Source organism: Anabrus simplex, chromosome 8 (assembly GCF_040414725.1).
Source record: "Anabrus simplex isolate iqAnaSimp1 chromosome 8, ASM4041472v1, whole genome shotgun sequence".
Taxonomy (NCBI): domain Eukaryota; kingdom Metazoa; phylum Arthropoda; class Insecta; order Orthoptera; family Tettigoniidae; genus Anabrus; species Anabrus simplex.
In genome coordinates this window covers 141703798-141728094 of record NC_090272.1, presented here as the reverse complement: position 1 = coordinate 141728094, position 24297 = coordinate 141703798, and the positions used below count along the sequence as shown (strand labels likewise).

The following is a 24297-nucleotide window of genomic DNA, read 5'->3' as shown; positions in this document are numbered from 1 at the left end:
AAGGTTAATGCACAAACAAATTATTCACATAATTATAGAATATAATTAAAAGGGGGTACAACAAATCTTGAGAAATTTTAGGGTCTCTTTGGCTCATACTGAAAATGACCGAATACGTAAAAAATGTATTTTCTGTACAAGGCGGTCGTTAAAATTCTATATTCATTCACTTGGCCCACAACGAGCGACTTGTACGCACTCTGCAGTTGTGATGGCAGTACTGCCTGACGTGAGATTTACGTCCTTTAAAACTTAACAAATATGTCCTAGGCCACCATATCTCAACTGATAACAGCATCAGACGCGAAATCGAAAGGTTGTGGATTCGAGTTCCGCTGGTGTCCAGGTGGACTTTTTTATTCTGTACTTAATATCTCTTCTGTACAGACTGTGTGTACTGAGCTGTACCTAACATTTGGAAAGTTTATTTCGATGAATTAATTAATTAATATTCTATCTTCGGCTATACATATACTAAAATTGGAACGATACAGAGAAGATTACCATGATCCATGCACAAGGATGACACGTAAAATCGTTAAGTCTTCCACAATTTTAGTCCACCTCTGTGGTGTATTATTTAGTGTGATTAGTTGCCACCCGCGGAGGCCCAGGTTTGTTTCCCGGCTCTGCCAAGAAATTTGAAACGTGTTACGAAGACTGGAACGGGGTCCATTCAGCGTCGGGAGGTCGAATAATTAGAGGGAGCTCCGATTCCCAACTCATCCATTCTCGAAGTAGTTTTCGTGGTTTCCCACTTCTTCTGGAGGCAAATGCCAAGAAGATACCTAATTTAAGGCTACGGCCGCTCCTTCCCCTCTTCCTTGTCTATCCCTTTCGATCCTGTTATCCCCCCTCACCCCCACAAGGCCCCCGTTCAGCATAGCATAGCAGGTGAAGCCGCCTGGACCAAGCACTGATCCTCCTTTCCAGTTGTATCCCCGACCACATGTCTCACTCTCAAGGAAACTGTCCTTGAGGCGGTAGAGGTGGGATCCCTCGCTGAGCCAGGCGGAAAAATCAACCCTGGAGGTTAAATGGATTAAATAATTAAATAATAATCATTTAATAAAATAATCGATTTATTAACTCTCTGATTACCTGATATTGAAATGTTTCGGTAACGAGGTAAGGTAAGGATCCGCACATAAGGTATGATGTGAAAGGAATGTTTTAACGAAGTATGTCTGAGAGGGTACGGTATAGGTGTAAATCTAACGCATATACTTTCTCAAAGTTTCAGAAAAATGCTTATACACCCTGAACACGGTGGGGAGATATTATTCATACTTGTATGTCATAAACAAAGAAATGGTTGGAGTATTATCGTTAAGGAACCAGATATGAACATTGAAATGGGGCGAGGCTAGGTGTTCTACCTGACTGTCTCCAATATTAGTATTGGCAGTTCATTAAATGGCGTCATTCAGAGCTCAGGCTACCCGTTACCCATTAAATAGCAGTTAAGGTTCTCCATGCTCTCCTAAAGATACAAACCATGTCATGTTTATTTTTTTATACCACTCGTTAAATTTTATCGTGATATAACTGAACTTGTAGTTTAGTAAACAGATGCGTGTGGACTGGACTGTATCTAAACGTATCGTCGCAAGTGCCGCTAAATGGTCCACACGCTTAACGATCACTTTTAACTGGCACCCAAAAGTCATTGCCAGTATGAGTTTATTACAGCAAGATTGCCAGGTCCAGAAATGATACTTTGGAAGAATGGACTCCAATATTTCAGAATGTTTAGTCAAATTTTTGGAAGCTATCCTGATTATGTTTGACGATGTGCTTTGGAATTAAATAATCATTCAGAAATAGACTTACAGTACACCCTCTCATATCCGTCACTTACGGATACACAAAAACAAGGTAGGATAATCCGATCAACAAATAAAAATATTTATTATAAATCAGAAAGGAATGTGAAATTATTTCACATACTGCTGTGACTCTGGTAAGTGTAGAGAGAGACATATTTAAACAAAAAGTCATTTCCTGTATAACTGAAATGAATCCGTAAAAGGAGCGCAGTTCTGCAGGCGTACTGGTCATTGCACTATATTTGAGGAGTGTTTATACAAAATTTGCTATTTCTAACACCTTGAGAAAGTTGTCAAAAAAGCGCAAAAAACGTGAAATAAAAGTAAAATGGAACGTACCCATAACCTGGATTGCTCATGGCAGTAAGTAGCAACTTTTGAACAGACACTCCTCAATTGATAAAATATCAAAACCTAGATTAATGTATAAAACTCACTTTACGCAGAAATGAATTAACTCCAAAAATGGAATGTTCTTTTGTGTCATAAAAGATGTTGCTACTGGATACAGATTGACGTACTTAGGCGCGACCCCGAACACTTCCTTGGCTCCACAGTGACTAATATTTTTATTTTCTTCTATCTCCATGGTCCGCATCGTTTCCATTAACATTAATCTGGAGAACAGCTTGCATTTGGAAGATAGTGGGTCCGAACCCCGCTGTTGGAAGCAGCTCCGAAGATAGTTTTCCGTGGTTTCCCATTTTCACACCAGGGAAATTCTGGGGCTGTATCTTAATTAAGGCCACGATAGCTTCCTTCCCGTATCTAGCCCTTTCCTATTCCATTGTTTCCACAACACATATCGGTGTTGGTGCGACGTAAAGCGAATTTTAAATTTTTAAAAAAAGTTGATCATCGTTAAGTGACGTATCTTTCGGCTAGCCACTCGTCTACATCCATCAGTCTCGCAGAATAGTCTGTGGATCTTGGACTATTTCTGCTATAACAGTGTCGGGGCTGGCGGGAGGTCAAATAAACTTTACTTAAGTTTCACTCATTAATCTACACTTCTTCCACTTTCTCGTCGCCATTAAGCCTCGTTCACATGTATAGAGTAGACGGGAGAGTAATCCAGGCTAGTAGAGCGTCTAGCTTCGTGTACTGTTAACGCTATACAGTAAGTTACGGTCCCCGAAAGCGAAATCCATCTCTGCGCCTCAAGTGGAAGTACACACGAGAGCCTGTTCTCAAATGCCTGACTTCCAATATTCCCACACAAACAAACGATCGTAACTACTATCGTTGATCATGAAAATCACTTCAAATTCCCAACCACAGTAACACTTACTGCTTCTATTCATGTTGAAGAAATGTAGTTTGTTGTGCCGTGTCCAATCTAACTAATGATGTTTGTAGTTAGAAGACTGAAAGGTCACGCTTAGCGAATCTCCTCTCTACCTCGCTTTCGACTGACCAGGCTACAGAAGAGTCACTAATCAGATAGGAGTAATGCTGGAATTGCGTCTACGGATTCTATTTAATTTCCTAAAGGTCAAGCGTGATATTCTGTGAATATTACCATCAGTAACAAACTCATATTTAACGTGGAAGAATTTTATCTTTCACACGTATCGAATTTTTATTGGTCTTACCGTCCCTTAAACTCGCAATTAAACATACAATGATATATTTATCTTATCCTTTTCTCGTTTTGGCCATCTGAGGAACACGTAAATTTATATCAGCTTCGTTTCTTCTGGCCTTTCCCCTCTCCCAATATTATTTCATTCTCATACTTTGCAACCTTCTTCGTTCCTCTGTCCATCATTTTGTTCCGGGCCTAGTTCTGCCCTGGAAACCTGTGCAAGCCTGTTTCTTTTTTTTTTTTACTATTGGTTTTACGTCGCACCGACGCAGATAGGTTTTATGGCGACGATGGGATAGGAAAGAGCTAGGAATTGCAAGGAAGCAGCTGTGGCCTTAATTAAGGCGCAGCCCTACCATTTATCTGGTGTGAAAATGGGAAACCACGGAAAACTATCTTCAGGGCTGCCGACATTGGGATTCGAACCCACTATCTTCCGGATGAAAGCTCAGTGCCGCGCTTCCCTAACCGCACGGCCAACTCGCCCGGTGAATTGTTTATTTGAAAATCACTCTGTTGTATGTTTCTAGTTCCTCTATTCCCATTTCTTCTAGATCCCTTTGTACCTATTGTATCCAGCGTACTTCGGTTCTCTTGTTTACAAGAAACTGTATTATTTGCAATGTTAACCTCCCCTGGCCCATTCGCACGATGTGTTCGAAGAACACGCTCCTTCTTTTCAGTATGATGACCGAGATTTTCTCTATCTTGGTTTACAGTTCTTGGTTCTCTCGTCTCCTAAAGCAATCGTCCTTTGTTCTTCGCGGTCCCAATATCTACCTGAGAATATTTCGTTCCACCATTCCTAATCTTTTAAGTTCTCCTGTTCTTACTAGGTTAAGAGTTTCTGTTGTGTATTTTATTTAGGCCTATTTTATTTATTTATTTATTTATTTATTTATTTATTTATTTATTTATTTATTTATTTATTTATTTATTTATTTATTTATTTATTCATTTATTTATTTTTTATTTTTATTTATTTATTTGTTTGTTTGTTTATTTATTTATTTATTTATTTATTTATTTATTTATTTATTTATTTATTTATTTATTTATTTATTTATTTATTTATTTATTTATTTACCAACTTTTACTCGCTCCTCGGCCCGCGTTGACCATGTATTAAGAATCCCTGTGATAATATGTCTAGAATTACGTAAAACATAACCACTAAATAGAACAGAAAAGTGTACCAGTTTTATCTACTGCAATAAAATCCATATGGGTAAAGCTTGGGTAAACCTTGACTGCCGGAAATTAGACAAAAACTTCTGAGAGATAATACTTCCAGTGCCGAATAATTTTCAATATAGTCCGGCCCCATGGTTAAATGGTTAGCGTTCTGGCCTTTGGCCACAGAGTTATACTCCCCCCCCCCCTCCATATAATTTTCACAAAAAGAAAATAAATAGAATCTGACGATAAACAATGAACTTTTTTTTTGCTAGTTGTTTTACGTCGCACCGACACAGATAGGTCTTATGGCGACGATGGGACAGGGAAGGGCTAGGAGTGGGAAGGAAGCGGCCATGGCCTTAATTATGGTACAGCCCCAGCATTTGCCTGGTGTGAAAATGGGAAACCACGGAAAACCATTTTCAGGGCTGCCGACAGTGGGGTTCGAACCTACTATCTCCCGAATACTGGATACTGGCCGCACTTAAAACAATGAACTAAAAACATGTAGGGACATAATTGTAGAACCAACAGATCTGTAATTCTCTTGTATCAGAGTCTTCATAATGACAAGTCACTCACGCACCTTCCTTGTGTTCTACCAGCATTTTGTAACTACATTCCCCCCTCCTCCGCGCTCCATCGACCGATCCTGGCTACGCTACTGCAAAAGGTCCAAAAGTATACTATTTTACCAAACCTCGACCTATCCACACTACCGAATGCCAAAGCATCCCACGACCCATAGCTCCTAAATACTCCCCATTTTCCCTCTCTTACCCCCTTTATTTTTAGTCCTTAGGGCCAAATTTTTCGAGAAAGATGCTTGCCTAATAGGCATAAAACTAATCACATCATTTAATCTACACTTACAAAATGCCGAGGTAACTATAAGCCTTAACTGACCACCCTTTCAGGGCCTTCCTATCATGTATGGAGACAGTTATTAATAATAATAATAACAATAATGATAATAATAATAATAATAATAATAATAATAATAATAATAATAATAATAAGACAATATTCGTCTTTGGAATTGAATGATTAATGTATTATTTTAGGAAAGAGAGATTTAAAATGGATAAAGCTAGTAAGCATTCATCAACTTCACTTGCTTGTACACATGCACTCTCTCGTGAACACAGTGTTGTGATAAGAGATTATTGCTGTGTGTTTGATAATCTTCCGTAAGCAAATTCAAAGCACGCTACTAGCTTCTCATTTTCAGGACATGCATTAAGCGATGTTGCAATAAGTCTCTGTCGGCACTATGACAATAGCAAAGTGTAGGCCTTTCCTTTCGCGCGTTATCTTGTTGGCGCGGGAGCTCGTTATAGTGCGGAGATGTTGTCATTTCCGGCAGGCAATTGTGTTGACTAATGTAATAGACAACTGATGCATCTCGTGTCAGTCCTTGCCCGAGGTATTTGTCTTGTCTTCTAGGGTAGACCTAGTGTCATATTGGCGTGAATCTCCTCATCGCCCTAGGATTGTGACTTTACAGAACAACACCCAAATATGGAGACTTACCAGGGAACTATCAGTGAACAAAATATCGAAACCTATCTTCATGTTTCTTCGAGAGAAGGGATACCTGATTGAAAGACCGTGGAAAGAAAACGATGTGCGATCTTCAAGTGCAAGGTCCTGCGATAGAAACTGAAATAACAGTTGAAGACTTTGGTGTAAGAAGGCGATAACTATTATTTTACAAATGTTTCAGGAGGTTGTCCAGGCACTTGGATATCTCTTCCTTTTCTTACGCATCTTCTTCACACACATTTCTGAATCACTGTCCGTTTCTAATGGAACATATTCACTTCCATAATCCTCGAAATCAGTAAATTCGTCAACAAATGTAAAAAGGCGCGTTCGTCACATCAACAGATACGTTCTGCCTCCTTGCGGAAGTTTATAAAACTATGTTCGGTGCAAAATAGATATATCTCCAGTATTTATTCCTTTCTTCCACCGCAGTGATATAATTGATGAGATTTTAAAGCGTATAGAGGCTGGTATCTGTAAATGAGATTTCTCCTTCTACCGAAAGAAGCGTAATTTTTTTTTCGTTTACACAGAATTTTAAAATGTTATTTACGAAAAAAATTGGAGTTATCTCCTTCTTGCACCGAGGTCTTCAATTAGAACTGTTGTAGGAAAATGGTGACAGTTGTGAACTCATGCCGGTGTGCAGACTACAGGAGCATGCACCACCCACACTGTGGTGATTCCCACGGATGTCCAATTGTCGTGTGACCTTCTGAATACAATTTATATAAAAATCCCGTCCAGTAAAAAAGCAGATCAGGATAGTTAAAATGAGGATTGGAACCAACCTTCAGACTTCCAATATGCACGCAGATTCAAAAAGGACTAAGTAACGTAAAGTTTTTTTTTAGATATGCTCTATGTCTCGAGAGATGACCTCACGACGTCTTGAATCACAATGTTATGCTACTTAAACTAACTCTTCAGTGTCTATTGCTCATGAAATGCCAATATTCTTCAAAGAACGGGTGTCAAATATTTGCACGACTACAGTACTCTCTTGACTCATACAATCAATTGAAAGTAAATTTAATTGAAATGAGACCATGTAGAATGACTGCGGTGACACCCACCTCATCAGTTACGATAGTAAAACTACGTTACCTTACTCTCCGCCAGTTGACAATTCGATAAAAGTTGCGAGGTACAGAGTTGGTTTCTATCTCCATTTTACATTACGCTGATTCCCTTGATCACCGTCAGTGACCATTATTATTATTGTTAATCAATACTCAATACAACTAGGGATTTCCCTCAAGAAACTATAACAGTTTACATCATTAGGTATTGTTTGTATGTTTGCCATTTTCATACCAGGCAAATGCTGGGGCTTTACCTTAATGAAGGCCACGGCCGCTTCCTTCCCACTTCTAGGCCTTTCCTATCCCATCGTCGCCATAAGACCTATCTGTACCGGGAGAGTTGGCCGTGCGGTTAGGGTCGCGTAGCTGTGAGCTCGCATCGGGAGATGGTGGATTCGAACCCCACTGTCGGCAGCCCTGAAGATGGTTTTCCGTGGTTTCCCATTGTCACACCAGGCAAATGCTGGGGCTGTACCTTAATTAAGGCCACGGCCGCATCCTTCTCACTCCTACGCATTTCCTATCCCATCGTTGCCATAAGATCTATCTGAGTCGGTACGACGTGAAGTAAATAGCAAAATGCAATTTCACAAATTGTTCCTTGTAATTTTTAAACTGTTTTTGTAGACTTTAATTCCACAAATCGCCTTTTATTATTTCTAGTTATTTTCAAACTGTTTCTCTTTCAAGCAGTATTCATTGTAATGTGTATTCTTTGTCTTCGAGCAGCCTCCAGATAAAAAGTCTATATGATGTACATTGCAAGTTTGTACCTATTATTTTCTGAAGGCTTTTAAACATTAATTTTTTAACATGATTTTTTTACTTTTGATAATGCATTTTCTTAATTTTTAGATCATTTAATAAAGTTATTGATAACATTTTAAGTGCTTTTTTTAGTATTGTTTACATCACCACATCCGACCTTTTAGTGATTACGATCGTTCTACCTGACGCGACGGCGACAACCTGCAGTCAGTCACGTATGCAATCTGCATGACACAAACGTTGCGCATGCTGCCTACAACATAGTCTGTTCCCTACTAATACACCATTTTAGATTTCTCAACCGCTTAGTGCAGGTCTCATACACAGACTGAATCAGAAACGCAAAGACAAGACCATGAATTACCAAAATCCTATATCCCTTGTCCGTAATTCAAACCACGACATCCTTAGTGAAAAGCAAGTGACGATACCATTCAGTTATCACGCTTCCACTCTTTATAATGTATTCAGTATCTAAAAGTAGATGAGATAATAATTCTGGTATTATTACCAAAATTGTAAAGTAATATTTCCCTATTATATTAATTATGCTTAGAAGAAATGGAGTAAGACACTTAACGTTTGTAATCAAGAAGCCAAACCAAGCGAGGTGGCTACACGGTTCGGAAACTGTTGAGCATGTATACAGTTGTAGTCAGGAAGGGTATTCGGCCGTAAAACTACACCAAATCCAGTTCCAACCCCAATGAAATTAGAGATAAATTCAGAAAGAAGAAGTCATATCCTTTACATTTCTAATTACTTCCATAAACTCTCGGTTTATTTCAGTTAAAGGTATTTTTAACTGTGCCAACAGATGTTCGTTTTTTGATTTTTTAACAATTTTGCTTTACATCGCACCGACATAGACAGGTCTTATGGCAACGATGGAATAGGAAAGGCCTAGGAGTGTGAAGGAAGCGGGCGTGGCCTTAATTAAGGCACAGCCTCATCATTCGCCTGGTGTGAAAATGGGAAACCACGGAAAACCATCTTCAGAGTTGCCCACAGTGGGGTTCGAACCCGTTCTCTCCCGGATGCAAGGTGACAGTGGCGCGCCCCTAACCGCACGGCCAACTCGCCCGGTACTGAACTCTTCTAATCACATCTGTACTGACGTCTCCTTCATATCCCAAGTGCTTAGAGTACTGTTAAACAAAGAATGACATGTTTCGTTCTGAAAAGAACATCATCAGATTCTATCAAGTCACACTCAAATATTTGGAAATAATATTTATGTTTATCTCTGTTCAATATTTAGGAACTTAAATTCTAGAACTTATCTTAATAACATGGAGACAAAGTTGGACGTTTAATAGTCTGTATTTTTATCCCTTGTTTATTAATAGACCTATGTTTCTTTGCAGGTATCTTGCAGTATAATATTTATATTTAACCTGTGTGTTCGACAGAGTGACGAGATTTTAAGGCGACACTCCGGAGATTAAAATCGATATTTTGGTCATTTCGGTGAAATTTTTTATGACTGAAATTGAAAGGATTGAATTTATTTCTTCTTGTCTCGAAGCTATTCCGCTTGATTCAAACAATTTATCCCTGTAATAATGCTTTGCTTGCCAATTGTAATTTTACATTTAAATCCCATTTTTCCCCGTTAATATTCTGCCCAATGTAATAAAATTAGTATGCTATATGTATCACAGCTATGTTAAGAAACCTGAGTATGGAAATTTTTAAGTCTTAAATTTTAGAACACAAAATTTAGTACGATATATCTCCTTATATAAACTATGGACAGAAAAATCGATAAGTAGTGCTTTTAAAACAAGTATTATCTACCTAATTATGAATTTGCATTGACATGTTAATTACATTTCATGAAAAAATGGAATTACAAATTTCAAAAAGAATTTATTTTGGAAAACTATTAACTGTATATGAAAGAAATGTTTGTGATATTTCCACTTTTAAGTAGGTGACATTCCCACAAAGTGTCGTGAAAATCCGTGTATTAGGTAAAAATATATTTTTATCTCCGGAGTGTGGCCTTAAGTTATATCTTACAAGCTTCATACACGTTTCTGATCATACTGGGTAATAGCATAGCTTATGTCTCCCTTCCTGTACACTGTACAAGTACAAACCGATGCCATTTCGTACAGCTCTTGAAATGAAGCTTGTCACTCTGGTGACAAAATGCGGCATATTTAGAAGCCAATCAATGTATGAAGCGTATCCTATTGTTGCTGAATCTGTTGTGTTCTGTCATGTGGGCATGCTTTGTGCATTGGATGTCATTGTACTGAATAACTTCATATGGTCATTGTGTTGTACCTGTCTAAACATATCCGCTGTAAATAGATTCGCTTTGATTACATACGGCTGGATACAAACTAATTTATCAACGCTGTACCACAGAAGAACACTGTCTTACCGACAATTTTACCCAATTTCCAGCTCTAGTAGAATATAAATCAATTAAAAACCACACAAGCAGTTGAGGCCCCTGAACAAGTGAAAAGTAAAGGCGTCATATATTCGTGACTTTGGCTCGATGATTAGACGGACATGAACGGTCGATTAATCCGCAAACTACAGTACCTAACAACAGTTTAGGACCACCAACAAAAGTCAGATAATAAACTCACGGTCCTACATTTTTTGTACGAATTGGTCTGCAAAATATTTTGTGGCTCCTTCGTTTTGCTATCCAGATTATGAAAACCAACCGATGAAATATCGAATCAAGTTTAAGAGTTATAATTTGTCAAACATTTTTAAAACCTATAAAAATACCCCACTTTTGGGTGTAAAGTCCATCCTGTTCACTAAACTAGAGAATATATATGGCTACTTAAAAAAAAATGTAAATAGCTATCCAATAGACTGCATGTTGGCATAAAAGTAAAAGGTTGAGGAAGTATGATATGGTGGTTTTTCCCTGAGGAAGTTTTTTTTAAAACAAAAACTAACAGCCTGTTTAGAAATGCTTGAAAATCTTTGGAATGAGCTACCATCACCGAATATACTCTCCTTACGTAGTACAAGCTTCGCTTAACAGATCGCAGGTGTCGATACATGTAACATTGTTTTTTGCAAGTGGCCTTACGTCGCACCGACACAGATAGGTCTTATGGCGACGGTGGGATAGGAAAGGCCTAGAAGTTGGAAGGAAGCTGACGTGGCCTTAATTAAGGTACAGCCCCAGCATTTGCGTGGTGTGAAAATGGAAATCCACGGAAAACCATTTTCAGGGCTGCCGTTAGTGGGATTCGAACCCACTATCTCCCGGATGCAAGCTCACAGCCGCGCGCCTCTAACCGAACGGCCAACTCGCCCGGTGATACATGTTATAGATTGAGAATAATCGCTGACTGGCATCTTATATTTGCGAGGTTACAATCACCGTTCGAACTGGGAAGTGAGTGCAGTAAATAAAGTGGGAAAAACGACCCTGTGGTACTTTCATATTTTGGCTTTAACGCAAATGTACACTCTATTAGATACGTATTTAGGAAAAAAAATAAGTAACCATAACACCTGCTGTAGTTTAGTGAAGAGTGTGGCCTTTACATCCAAAGGTGGGGTACGTTCATAGACTCACAAAAGGTTTCAAAAATTATAACTTATAAACTTCATTCAGTATTTCAACGGTTGTTTTCAAAATCTGTGTATCAAGACGAATAAGCCACAAAATATTTTGCAGACCAATTCGGGCATAAATGTAGGACCAGGGTTCAATAACTGTTTTTTGCTTATGGCCTTAAACCAGGGCCTCTTCGGGTGCATGCGCTTGGTGAATGCACTGTGCACGGTGCAAAAGACGACTTCCCTTACTTGACCAGAGTGCAGACCCCCCCCCACTCCTCGATTTGAAGCAATAGCGCTGTCTCTCTCTTTCCCCACGCCTGTCTCGCTCGCTCTCCCTGTCTCCCTCTAACACACTTGCTCCGAGCTGACTTGAGCCGAGTAGAGCCGAGCTTAGCCGAGCTTAGCCGAGTTACCTAGAGACGAAGCGTTGGTCCGAGCTGAACCGAGCGGGACCGATGCACAGTGCACGGAGCTCTTGCGCCTCGATTTGCACGCGTGAGATTTTGGGCGTTTCAGAGGCCCTGCCTTAAACTTTTGTTAGGTGCTGTATGAACGCCCGAGCTTTGTTTTAGAATTGTACATTTTTTTGTTTGGGCTCTCCTTTTGCGAGTATCCTCTAAATATGCTATTTGCAGTCTTAATTGATTGCATCCTCTTGAGTATCTTCGGGCGTATCTATCTCCATAGACCAGCTAGGAGCATTAGATATAGGCTACTTGGTTGCGTTTTGAGGAGCTTGGCCAACTAAGCTTATTAACCTTGTACATAGGCACCCTGCGCTCACTCTTGAATATCCTGGGCTTGTTTGGTTCCCTTTGACCCATTCTCTTTCATTGTTTCCGGTTACGATAGATTTAAACATTCTTAAAATTAGGATATTGAGACATTTTGGGAATTTGTACGAAATTCTCAGATATTTCATAATATTTCACGCACCTAATCAAATTTTCTCACAAATATTGTTACATATATCGATAGATCATATATAGACAAAACGAACGACACCTTGCGGTACTTCTACTAGCTCGCAATCCCGAGTTTTACTCATTATTCTGGACTGAGTGGCTCCGTTTGTTAAGACACTGTCTTTCTTCGCTCAACTTGGCAGGTTCGATCCTGGCTCAGTCCTGTGGTATTTGAAGGTGCTAAATTACGTATCGGTAGATTTACCAGCGCGTAAAAGAACTCCCTCGGGATACGATTCCAGAATCCCGGCGTCTCCGAAAATCCTGAAAATATTTAGTGGTGCGTAAAACTGTTATGGGTTTATACTTATTTCAAAGCATGCTCCGAACTTCGATTTCACAAAAAGTTACCTCCCCTAAAAGGGGAAATTTGGAGCGTGGGTTGGTGATCGTGGTTTCCTTATCTGAGTCTGGCATTGCTTCCAGTTATTTGTGTTAGGCTCCCAGCTTGTATCCTTCCTATCCAACCTCCCTTGGTCAACGATATTAGCTCTTCGAGGCCTTCAGAGTCTTCAGAGCCTTCGTGGCCATTTTATTTACTTAGCCGATACTTCCATTTTACGAAGTGTCAGACCTCTTCCATCTTCTTTCTGATTACTGTTATTGGGTAATGGTTGCGCAGTTGTAGTTCTCTTAAAACAATAATCACCCCCACGACAATAATACCAATATAGAATAGAAAAGCAAATTCCACATTTTAAAATGGGACATTTTCTCCCTTGTAGAGACCTTTTCCCTTAGTACCAAAATTGCGGATATTGATAACATTTACGATCTACTTCTATAGAGCCTAACCTGTGATATCTATGAAGATTGTTCTTTTCGCTTAAATTGTTATATTATTTTTTTCTTTCCTTTAGTATACCAGTGATATATTTTAATCTACAACGAACATGAAGGATGGGAACTGTGGAAGGATATATTGACCAGAATAGCCATAAAAAAAGAGGTCTTCAATAAGGAAAGGATCCTTCTAACCTTCAACAGAAAGTTACTGAGAGTAAGAAAACACAGTATTGGACTCATGCATCAGAAACATGGATTCTGAGAAAGCCGGGGAGAGATAGGCTAAGTACTCTCGAGATATGGTGTTGTTGACGATTGATTAAAATAATAATATACAACCAAAATGTAATTTCATGTGATTATTCAAGCCACGCGCAACGTTTGTAAGCAGACCCTCTGTGAGAGTCTCTGTCTATGGTAAACTTCGTGGAAGAAGGTGTTGTGTGCGAGTTGCAGGAATGAGAGGGACATCACAAATGGCCAGTACTTGACGAAATGGAATCAATCGTTTACGATTAAAATCTCACGACCCAGCCAAGAATGTAACACGGAGACCGGAGTTCCGATATACAAAACACTGAACACTCGGCTATGTAGTCAGACGACAGTCAAAATTAACAATTAGGTCCAGCAACTGGAAAATAAAATAAAGGTTTCTTGAGATTGTAAAGAAGAGAAAGAAGAATATAATTGGTCAATAAATACGACACAGTAATTCGTGAACGATCTTATTGGAGAGAACTGTGGAAGGCAGGTAAGGAAGCTGAAGGCTCAGAACGTTTTTCCTGGATGACATCAAGGGAAGAAGATCATACCTTTGAAAGAGAAAGAGAAGATAACCTAGTCTGAAGAAGAGTCGAATTAATTGGTACATGTATATGTATTTTTGCTTGGTGCTGAGTGTTAATCATATAGCATAAGACCGGCTCACATGACCATGGCTCACTGTTGTTGAAAATTAAAATTCACAGCCTTCTTCTAGTCATTCTGTCTGGTCAGAAACGGAAATGAAGCCCCCATCTAACGGCGAGGATAGGAATTATGCCGCTGCCCAAGCCTGTCGCATTCCTCTTGGGCAATGGTTAATGAATGGCAGATGAAATGAAATCATCTTGGAAATTATTTATGCAATAATAATAATTTCGTGTGGCTATTACTAGCCGAGTGCAGCCCTTGTAAAGCAGACCCTCAGATGAGGGTGGGAGGGTGGGCGGCATCTGCCATGTGTAGGTAACTGCGTGTTATTGTGGTAGAGGATTGTGTTATGTGTGGTGTGTGAGTTGCAGGGATGTTGGACACAGCACGAACACCCAGCCCCCGGGCCATTGGAATTAACCAATGAAGGTTAAAATCCCCGACCCGGCCGGGAATCGAACCCGGGACCCTCTGAACCGAACGCTGACCATTCAGCCAACGAGTCGGACATTTATTCAATGAAAGATGACAAGGAAAACTGGAGTACCTGGAGAAAAATCTGCCCCGCCTCCGCTTTGTTCAGCACAAATCTCAATGGATTGACCGCGATTGAACCACGGAATTCAGCGCTGAGAGGTCAGCGCGCTGCCGCCTGAGCCACGGAGGCTCTGCTCAGTGATATTTATACCTTAAAACTAGTTTATCAGAGAGTTGCAGTTTCTATCGGTATGTGAGACTTTGGAAACTGCAATGTCATATCCTTGTGATTTGGATTCCACGTAAGAATTTTGGTCTTGTAACTTTAGTTATAATGATTAAAATTGTGTTAAAACTCCAACTTCGCTTGCTTGACTTAACTAAAATTCATTTATGCAGTATTTCTCTAATATCTCTCCTCTTAATAGTATTTGCTTCAACTCAAATGTTCAGTTGAGTTCAATGTCTGTCGCAAGCCTTTCAGGCTAGGAAATGCAAATGTGAACACAATAGCTAGTAATGAACCGAAGTCAAGCCAACAAGTGTTTACAATGGTATGAATAGGGGACGTAAACAACAGATGGTGTCCAGGCGCTTTGAGAAGATTGCTGTAGCAAACGTGCAAATCCTACATAATGTATAGCAATTAAAACATAAAATCAGATAACATTTGCTGCAGAACAGCTTCTCTAAAGCAAATGTCACATTGTGGGATAAAAATTATGATATACCTTTTCGAAGGGACTACCTACAAATATTGTAAGAGTACCATCGGAAAGCAAACACACAGGCCATGAAAGCGCATAGAAGAGTGGCGGTTTAAGGTGACCCCTTTTTGTAACCTCCACTCATTAATGAGATAGTGTGTTTAGCTTTATGTGGGGTCAGCATTTTCCACAGCAATTAACCTGGTTCTCATTTCTTATTTAGACTGAATGAACACTCATGTCAAAAATGTGAGCGTTAGATTAACGGAATTTGAAATCGTCTCAAAAAATGTACCTCAGTTCAGTCATTTCCTATTCTTCGTCTTCTTCTTCCTATTATTATTATTATTATTATTATTATTATTATTATTATTATTATTATTATTATTATTATTATTATTATTATTATTATTATTATTATTATATTCGTTTACGGCCACTCATTACTGAAAGCCTTCTTTGCAGCCCAAAATCTTTGCTTTCTTCCTCTAGCAGCCTCTCTTCTTTCCTCTCTCCATCCCCTATTCATCTTCTACTCGTCATGAAAGCTTCTAAAGCTGTCGATCACTGATCTATACTTTGCTCGGTTTGGGATGTCTTACTGATTTAATCCAGACCGCCCAACATCCTTTCATACCTCCCTGAACCATTTGTCGGAAACTTTAGGTCTATTGTAAAGTGTTTTACAAATCTCTTTTTTCAGCCTTTTCTCGTCCATTCTAAACAGATGTCCATAAAATTTGAGTCTTTTTTTTTCTTCATTGACTCAATATTTCACTTTCTTGGTATATTTATCCCCTTCCTCGTATCCTTTACTGGCCATCCACGATTTTTGAACCCATTATCTTGCGGAGGATGTTCCTCTCAAATTTCGCGGCTTCTCTTAGTCGCGACATTCCTGTCATTCGGAGGTATTATTATTATTAATACTATTATTATTGAACTGCCATATTAGGTCCCCCAGACGTTGGTAATCACCCTGAAGAAAGCACCCCTTTCTTTAGCTAACTTGAAGAGTTGTTCAATGTTGTTGATGCAAGTCCAGTCTTTGATGTTTTACAGTTATGTCGTCAGTGTCTACCAGCTCGTCGCTTACCTTCTGTCTTTCCTTGTACTATGAGGTGTAGAACATGGCCTAAATAACCTTATTTTCCTGGCTTTGATGTTCTTTGTAGCTCTTGCCGATCTCTAGCTCCCATTGACACTTTATTATTGGTTACAAAAAATTGTCCAAGATAGTCTGAGCATTCTCCTGTGTAACCACATATCAAAGGCCTCTAATCTTTTCATGGAGGATTTCCTATGCAGATATTAATCATGCTATTCTTTCGATTACTACAAAAACAGCTAAGGACAAAAAAGTAATTTGTCCCAATTTTAAAATAACCTCTCTATTTCGCCATCACAATCTGGAATTATGCGTTCCCTTTTTGGAAATTGGACGTGGAATCTTCATTGTACAGACCTGCTTAAAATCGATTCTTTTGAAATATAGTGCTGACGAAGAATAGTATTCATACGTTGGATAACATTTCGCACTAATGATCCAGATCAATATCACTTAACCACGACATTTAAAAATTAATGTAACAGAAATGTTAAAAAATACACCAAACCGTTTAAAAATGTACTATTAGCAATATATGGTGATAGTAATAATAAATATAAGTATAGAATGTAAAATATGACAATATAAATGAAGATGACAATAATTATAAAACTGATAGTAATAGGTACTTCTTCTTTTCCTGCCGCTTTTTCCCACACCTGTGGGGTCGCGGGTGCGAACTGCGTCGCACATGTGGATTTGGCCCTGTTTTACGGCCGGATGCCCTTCCTGACGCCAACCCTCTATGGAGGGATGTAAGCACTATTGCGTGTTTCTGTGGTGGTTGGTAGTGTAGTGTGTTGTCTGAATATGATGAGGAGAGTGTTGGGACGGACATATACACCCAGTCCCCGAGCCAGAAGAATTAATCAGAAGCGATTAAAATCCCCGACCCGGCCGGGAATCGAACCCGGGACCCTCCGAACCGAAGGCCAGTACGCTGACCATTCAGCCAACGAGTCGGACAAAACTGATAGTAATACTAAAACGTGAAATACAGTAAAAATCTATAACTAGCAAATGCATTTATAATTTTTTGAATATATGCCCACTCACCCACTCATTCACACTTCACTCATGATACAAGTCAGCTAGAAGCATTCAGCAAATAATTTTGGCAATCCATCTTAACTTTCCTATTAGAACGCAATTCTCTAATGGTAGCAGGGAGGGTATTCCACAGCCTAGCGGCAGTGACTACAAAGGAGCAGTTGTAAGCCCTGGAGTGACAGAGATATTGTTAAAGAAGAACCAGATCGTGTATCGTGGTTATGATAGGAGGAGAGGTAATTAAAGTTTAATGAAAGTTAGCTCGGTACACCTGAGTTTAGAATGGCATGCAGAAGGGATAACATTTGGAGACTGAGACGCTCGTGCTCACGGAGCCATGACAACTCCCTATAATAAGATGAAATGTGAAAATTATATCGCAGCTTCAATATAAATCTGATACAGAAATTTAAACTCCGTTTGAGTATCTTATTGCTGTCTTGAGATATGTCCATAAGTACAGTGCCGCAGTAGTCTAAAACAGGTAAGATTAGGGATTATACCAGTTGTATTTTATGTTTTGGAAATATAGTAGAGATTGAGATGAAAAGGAGATATTTAATATTTTCGACGTGTATTTGTCACTTGTTCAGTCCAATTAAGCGTCTCAGTCATTATAACACCTTTCTTACTGACGTGCAATTGGCCGCGGCATTATTATTTAATTGGGCGTACACATATCTACATTTTAACAAGTTAAGGTTTCTTTCGGTACTTCCTGTTAAAATAAAAATTCATCACCGACATAGTGCATAACTTTCTATCATGATCTTTATACAAGCCATTAGAAGCCATTTAATCTGGACATACCGGACGGTTAGGAGCGCGCACCTGTGAGATCGTATCCGGGAGATAGTGGGTTCCAACCCCACTGTCGCGTCCTGAAGATGGTTTTCCATGGTTTCCCATTCTCACACCAGGCAAATGCTGGGGCTGTACCTTAATTAAGGCCACGGCCGCTTCCTTCCCATTCGTAGGCCTTTCCTGTCCCATCGTCGCCAAAAGACCTATCTGTGTCGGTGCGACGTGAAACAAATAGAAAAAAAAATCTGGACATAGAAAGCATCAATCAAAATACAAACTTCTGTTTCTGTTGCTTCTATGTAAAGTTGCTTAAAAACACGATTCCTAACGTTCTATGCACTTACTTGCCATGCCTGATATCCAGTGTGAGTTTACACGAAGTACATACATACATCTTATAGACTGTTATGCTTTTCACCGTTCAGTCTGCAACCTTGAGTGAATTAACAAAACTCCTCTATAATCTCCTACTTGCATCTACTAGTTGCTCTGTAGCCTCGTTTATTTCTAACCTCTTATCATTAAACTGACTGTAACCATCGTCACCTTGGTCTCCCTCTTACACTCCATGAAGAAGTCAATTATTACCCTGGGTAACCTATCCTTGACCATTCACCTAACATGGAATCATACTTAATAATTAAAGTAGTTAGTGGAACGTAAAGCCAATAACATTACTATAATTATTGCTAGGATTGAGAGAGATGAATGCGGATGTTGTCTATGCATAGGTATTCTCGAGGACAAGAATACTATTTCAATTTCTGTTCATGATATAAATATGACGTAGGCCTACCTACACAGAACGGATCTTCTTTTTAAAAGTTAAGCACTTGCCCTGCTACACATACAGTAAACATTAGAATCGGCAGGATGAGATTGCGGTACTCGTTTGTATTTTCCATACGAATATAGACCATAGTACTGAACCTCCGTGGCTCAGACGGCAGCGCGTCGGCCTCTCACTGCTGGACACCGTGGTTCAAATTCCGGTCACGCCATGTGAGATTTTTGCTGGACAAAGTGGAGGCGGAACAGGTTTTTCTCCGGGTACTCCGGTTTTCCCTGTCATCTTTCATTCCAGCAACACTCTCCATTCTCATTTCATAGCATCTATCAGTCATTAATAAATCACTTTGGGAGTGGCGATCCCATCGTACTAATAGCCTATATCTGCTTCATTCATACCATGCCTGACCCGGTCAATGACTGAAAAACAGGTTGTAAATTTTCATTTTCATATACACCATAGTATTTCTTGTTGTGTGATAGCAAGAAACAAGACGTTTACGAGTATTTATGGCTTTCTGATAAATGCGTATTACCAGGTTAAACGAAAGAACATTTCAAAGAACACGTGATGTATGCTCTTGCTTGATAAGTTAAAATGTGATAGTGGTAACTGCCGAAATGAACATTTCGCTTCTTCGCTGTTAAACACAAAAGAAAACAAATACAGAGTGACCCTAAAGTCCGTTTTGATGAGGCAATACTGTCGGAATACTGGAGGTAGAAACTGAGTCCGACTCGTTGGCTGAAAGGTCAGCGTACTGGTCTTCGTTTCAGAGAGTCCCGGGTTCGATTCCCGGCCGGGTCGGGGATGTTAATCGCTTCTGATTAATTATCCTGACTCGGGGACTGAGAGTTTGTGCCCGTCCCAAAACTCTCCTCTTCATATTCACACAGCACACTACACCACCAACCACCACAGAAACACGCAATAGTGATTACATCCCTCCATATAGAGTTGGCGGCCGGAAGGGCATCCAGCCGTAAAACAAGGCCAAATTTTCATGTGCGACGCAGTTCGCACCCTCGACCCCACACGTGTTTGAAAAGCGCTAAGAAAAGAAGAAGAAGAAGGAGAAGATTGGAGGGAGAGAGGCAATAATTGACCCGCATGATTGGCAGGACATGGGGTTTAAATGATACGTAACGTCAACATTCCGCGATTGAAGGTGCATCTCACGCCCTCTCTCACGACAGCTCATTTTATGCCGTACATGGATCTCATAGGGCATCACTGACGTGTTGCTGTCCAGCGCAATCTGTAGGCCTGTTTGTGCACTTGTTGTTGGTATCAATAAAACATCATGCCATGTCAAGCATGTGTGACGAATTTGTACCCGACGTGTTGCTGTCCAGCGCCATCTGTTGGTCATTTTATGTACTTTAATTTGGTGTTAATAAAACCCCATTTCATGCCAATTATGTGTGTCAATTATTATCTCTCTTCCTCCAATACTCCGTGAAGTATTGCCTCGTCAAATGTTAACGGACTTTTGGGTCGTTCTGTATATTAATCTGCGTTTAACTAGCAAATAGCGATCACTGCCAAAATATATATTTCATTCACATGAAATTATGATCAAATATAGAAAACGAATATAATCATAGTTTGCTACGCGGTTATGGTCACGTAGCTGTTAGCTTGCGGGTTTCAAACCCCGCTCTCCGCAGTCCTGAAGATGGTTTCTCCATAGGTTTCCATTTTTACACCCGAAAAATGGTGGAGCTGTACCTTAATTAAGGCCACCGTCGTTTCCTCCCCCAACTCTACCCCGCCGTCATCACAACTCCAACCTGTTTCAGTGCGACGTAAAAGAAATAACCCCAATGTCGGCAGCACTGAAGATGGTTTTCCGTGGTTTCCCATTTTCACACCAGGCAAATACTGGGGCTCTACCTTAATTAAGGCTACGGCCACTTCCTTCGCCCACTCCTAGCCACTTCCTGTCCCATCGTCGCCATAAGACCTATCTGAGTCGGTGCGACGTAAAGCAACTTGTAAGAAAAGAAATAATAACTAATACAATTTCGGCAAAAATCATATATGACCCAGTTCGACCCATCCTTATCTCTATTAATCCTCCTCGTGATATCCCCAGCCTGAAAAATTACAACTCAGCATGTCTTTCCTTTCATATGCATTTTCTTAATCGCTGTTACTCTTATCTCATTGTTACCATTCATTATCCAAGTCTCATTAAACTCCAGAAATATTACTTCATTTCTCCTATGAGGGGACTTCAAATCAGGCTATGTTAAAGTGGAACATAAATCACGTGATTTACTATGATAATAAGTTAGAACAGGGGATAATAAGCAGCTAGAAACCTTCTGTTTTCCACGTTGAAGTAATGTTATTATAGTCGTACGAGGACGGGTCATACGGCACTTTTCTCTGTCAAGTACGGTGCATGATTAACGTTTGCATGCAACTCTTTGCATTTTAAAAAGACAACGGCTTTCAACGGCTCCTCATGTCCTCTCTTTTGCCTTAGCATTCCCGTAGTGAAATTACAGTTTAAAGCGCTTCAAAAGACGAGCTCTTGAACTGAATAGCACTTAAATTCATACTCTGTGGGTGTATACAGCTCATCAAAAATATTGCCAAGAAGCCGAGTTAAGCGACTGATTTTCACGGACTGATTTACTGTGCCGTAATGATAAAGTCATTACCATTGCATTTAATGAAACGCTAACAAAAATATTGGATTTGTGATTTACTTTGATTACTTTTCTGTTTTGATGAACCTATGCATGCACTTTTGTTAGACATCTTCATCGTGGCCTTAATCGTAAACTAACAATGTATTTGGGAGCGTGATGCTACTGATGTTCTTATTTTTACGTCCACTAGCCACTTTTAGACTTTCAGATATCCTAAGGTGTCGGAATTTTGTACCGCACGAGTAGGGTCTACCAAATATATCTACCGACACGAGATTGATGTATTTCAGCGGCTTCAAATACGGTCGGGATCATCTGTAATCACACCCACAAACTTTAGTACAGAGGACCAGCATTCTACCGTCTGAATCTCTCATCCCGGATCCGTTCCGTCGTAATGATGTTACTCTAATCTGTGATATTCAGTTTTTGTAGGTGCCATCGTATCTCTTCTAACCAACGGGTGGTGTGTTTTAATTTGGAGATATAATCAGAAATCTTCGTTCTGTCGTTGTACATTCTATGAAGGTGACAATAAAATTGTAGTCTTCTTTTAATTGTAACTGTAATTTTCTCTACATTCTTTTCATTCAAATATCTTTATTCTTTTACGGTCTCCAAATTTTTCTAAGTATTTCCCTTTCTTTCTTTTCCAATTTCTCTTGTTCATCTCTTTTGTTCAATGTTAAACGTTCTGATCTATATAATACCACTGGTTCAAATACAGTTGTCTAGTGCCTGATTTTTGCATGGAACGATATTGATCGTGTCCGTCTCCGTAACGTAGTGGTAAGTGTGATTAGCTTCCATCCCCGGAGGCCCGGGTTCGATTCCCGGCTCTGCCACGAAATTTGAAAAGTGATACGAGCGCTGGACCGGGGTCCACTCAGCCTCCGGAGATCAACTGAGTAGAGGTGGGTTCGATTCTTACCTCAGCCATCCTGGAAGTGGTTTTGCGTGGTTTCCCACTTCTTCCTCCAGGCAAATGCCGGGGGTGGTACGCAACTTAAGGTCACGGCCGCTTCCTTCCCTGTTCTTTGTCTATCCCTTCTAATCTTCCCATCCCCCACCAAGGCCCCTGTTCAGCTTAGCAGCTGAGGCCGCCTGGGTGAGGTACTGGTCATCTTCCTCAGTTGTATACCCCTACCCAATGTCTCACTCTCCAGGACAGTGCCCTTGAGACGGTAGAGGTGGGATCCGTCGCTGAGTCGGAGGGAAAAACCAACCTTGGAGGGTTTTTTTTCGTGTGGCTATTTCTAGCCGAGTGCAGCCCTTGTAAGGCAGACCCTCCGATGAAGGTGGGCGGCATCTGCCATGTGTAGATAACTGCGTGTTATTGTGGTGGAGGATAGTGTTATATGTGGTGTGTGAGTTGCAAGGATGTTGGGAACAGCACAAACACCTAGCCCCCGAGCCACTGGAATTAACCAATGAAGGTTAAAATAAAATCCCCGACCCGGCCAAGAATCGAACCCGGGACCCTCTGAACCGAAGGCCAGTACGCTGACCATTCCGCCAACGATTGGACACCCTGGAGGGTAAAACAGATTAAGACAGACAGACGATATCGATTGTTTGTAGTAACGATGTTGAGTGTATAGGCCCTGTTCTATTATTATTATTATTATTATTAATATTATTATTATTATTATTATTATTATTATTATTATTATTATTATTATTATTATTATTATTATTATTATTATTATTATTATTATTGCTCCATGGCTGAATGGTTAGCGTGCTGGCGTTTTGTCCCACGAGTCCCGGGTTCTATTCCCGGCGGGGTCGCGAATGTTAGCCATAATTGATAAATTTATCTAACACGGGGGCTGGGTTTATGTGTCGTCTTCATCAACATTTTATCCTCTTCATGACGCGCAAGTCGCCTACGTATGTCAAATCAAAAGACCTGCATCTGGTGGTCCGAACCCGTCCTCGGATATTCCAGGCACTAAAAGCCATTCGCCATTTCATTTTATTTCATTATCAATTTTCTTGGTTCGAAAGGGCCTACTATGGACCACGCTTGTCCATCTGCTGTGCTTTGAACTTTGTCCAGTATTCACCCATTGTCTGCCGGTGTAACTCCTTTCTTTCATCAGTACAGGGGTACCTTTCTTCCGGAGTATTTCCTGAAATCCATGGACTTCCTTCAGGTATGTTGCACAGATCTTGAAGACCTGATATTCCCAGTTCTTTAAGGTCTTTCCCATTTTCTGTCAGCCAAGTGGTAAGATCTTCTTGTTCTCCCAGAAGATGAATAGAAGATTAGTCAGTCTTTTGGAAGGCAGTCTTACTATATCGCCATAGAAGGCTACTTTCCTTTTCCTAGCACAATCAGACGGCCGTCTGTGTGTTTGTAGAGCTCGGAACTGTGCCGTCTAAGATTTTCTTCCTCTTTGTTTACCGGACCTAAGATCTTGCTGAGAATTCTCCTCTCTCTGACTTCCAGTTTCTGCATCAGGCCTATTCGGTTCAAT

The 24297-nt window shown here is 40.0% G+C and overlaps 1 protein-coding gene and 1 non-coding gene across 2 annotated transcripts in view; both read left to right on the top strand.

The window, feature by feature from the left end:
- LOC136879341 (potassium voltage-gated channel subfamily KQT member 1) overlaps window positions 1–24297 on the top strand; it is a 916827-nt gene that overhangs the window by 221870 nt on the left and 670660 nt on the right. The gene's annotated exons all lie outside the window — the stretch shown is intronic.
- Window positions 454–557, top strand: LOC136879436 (U6 spliceosomal RNA). The gene has a single exon (XR_010860931.2). It is a non-coding gene; the product is annotated as a U6 spliceosomal RNA (small nuclear RNA).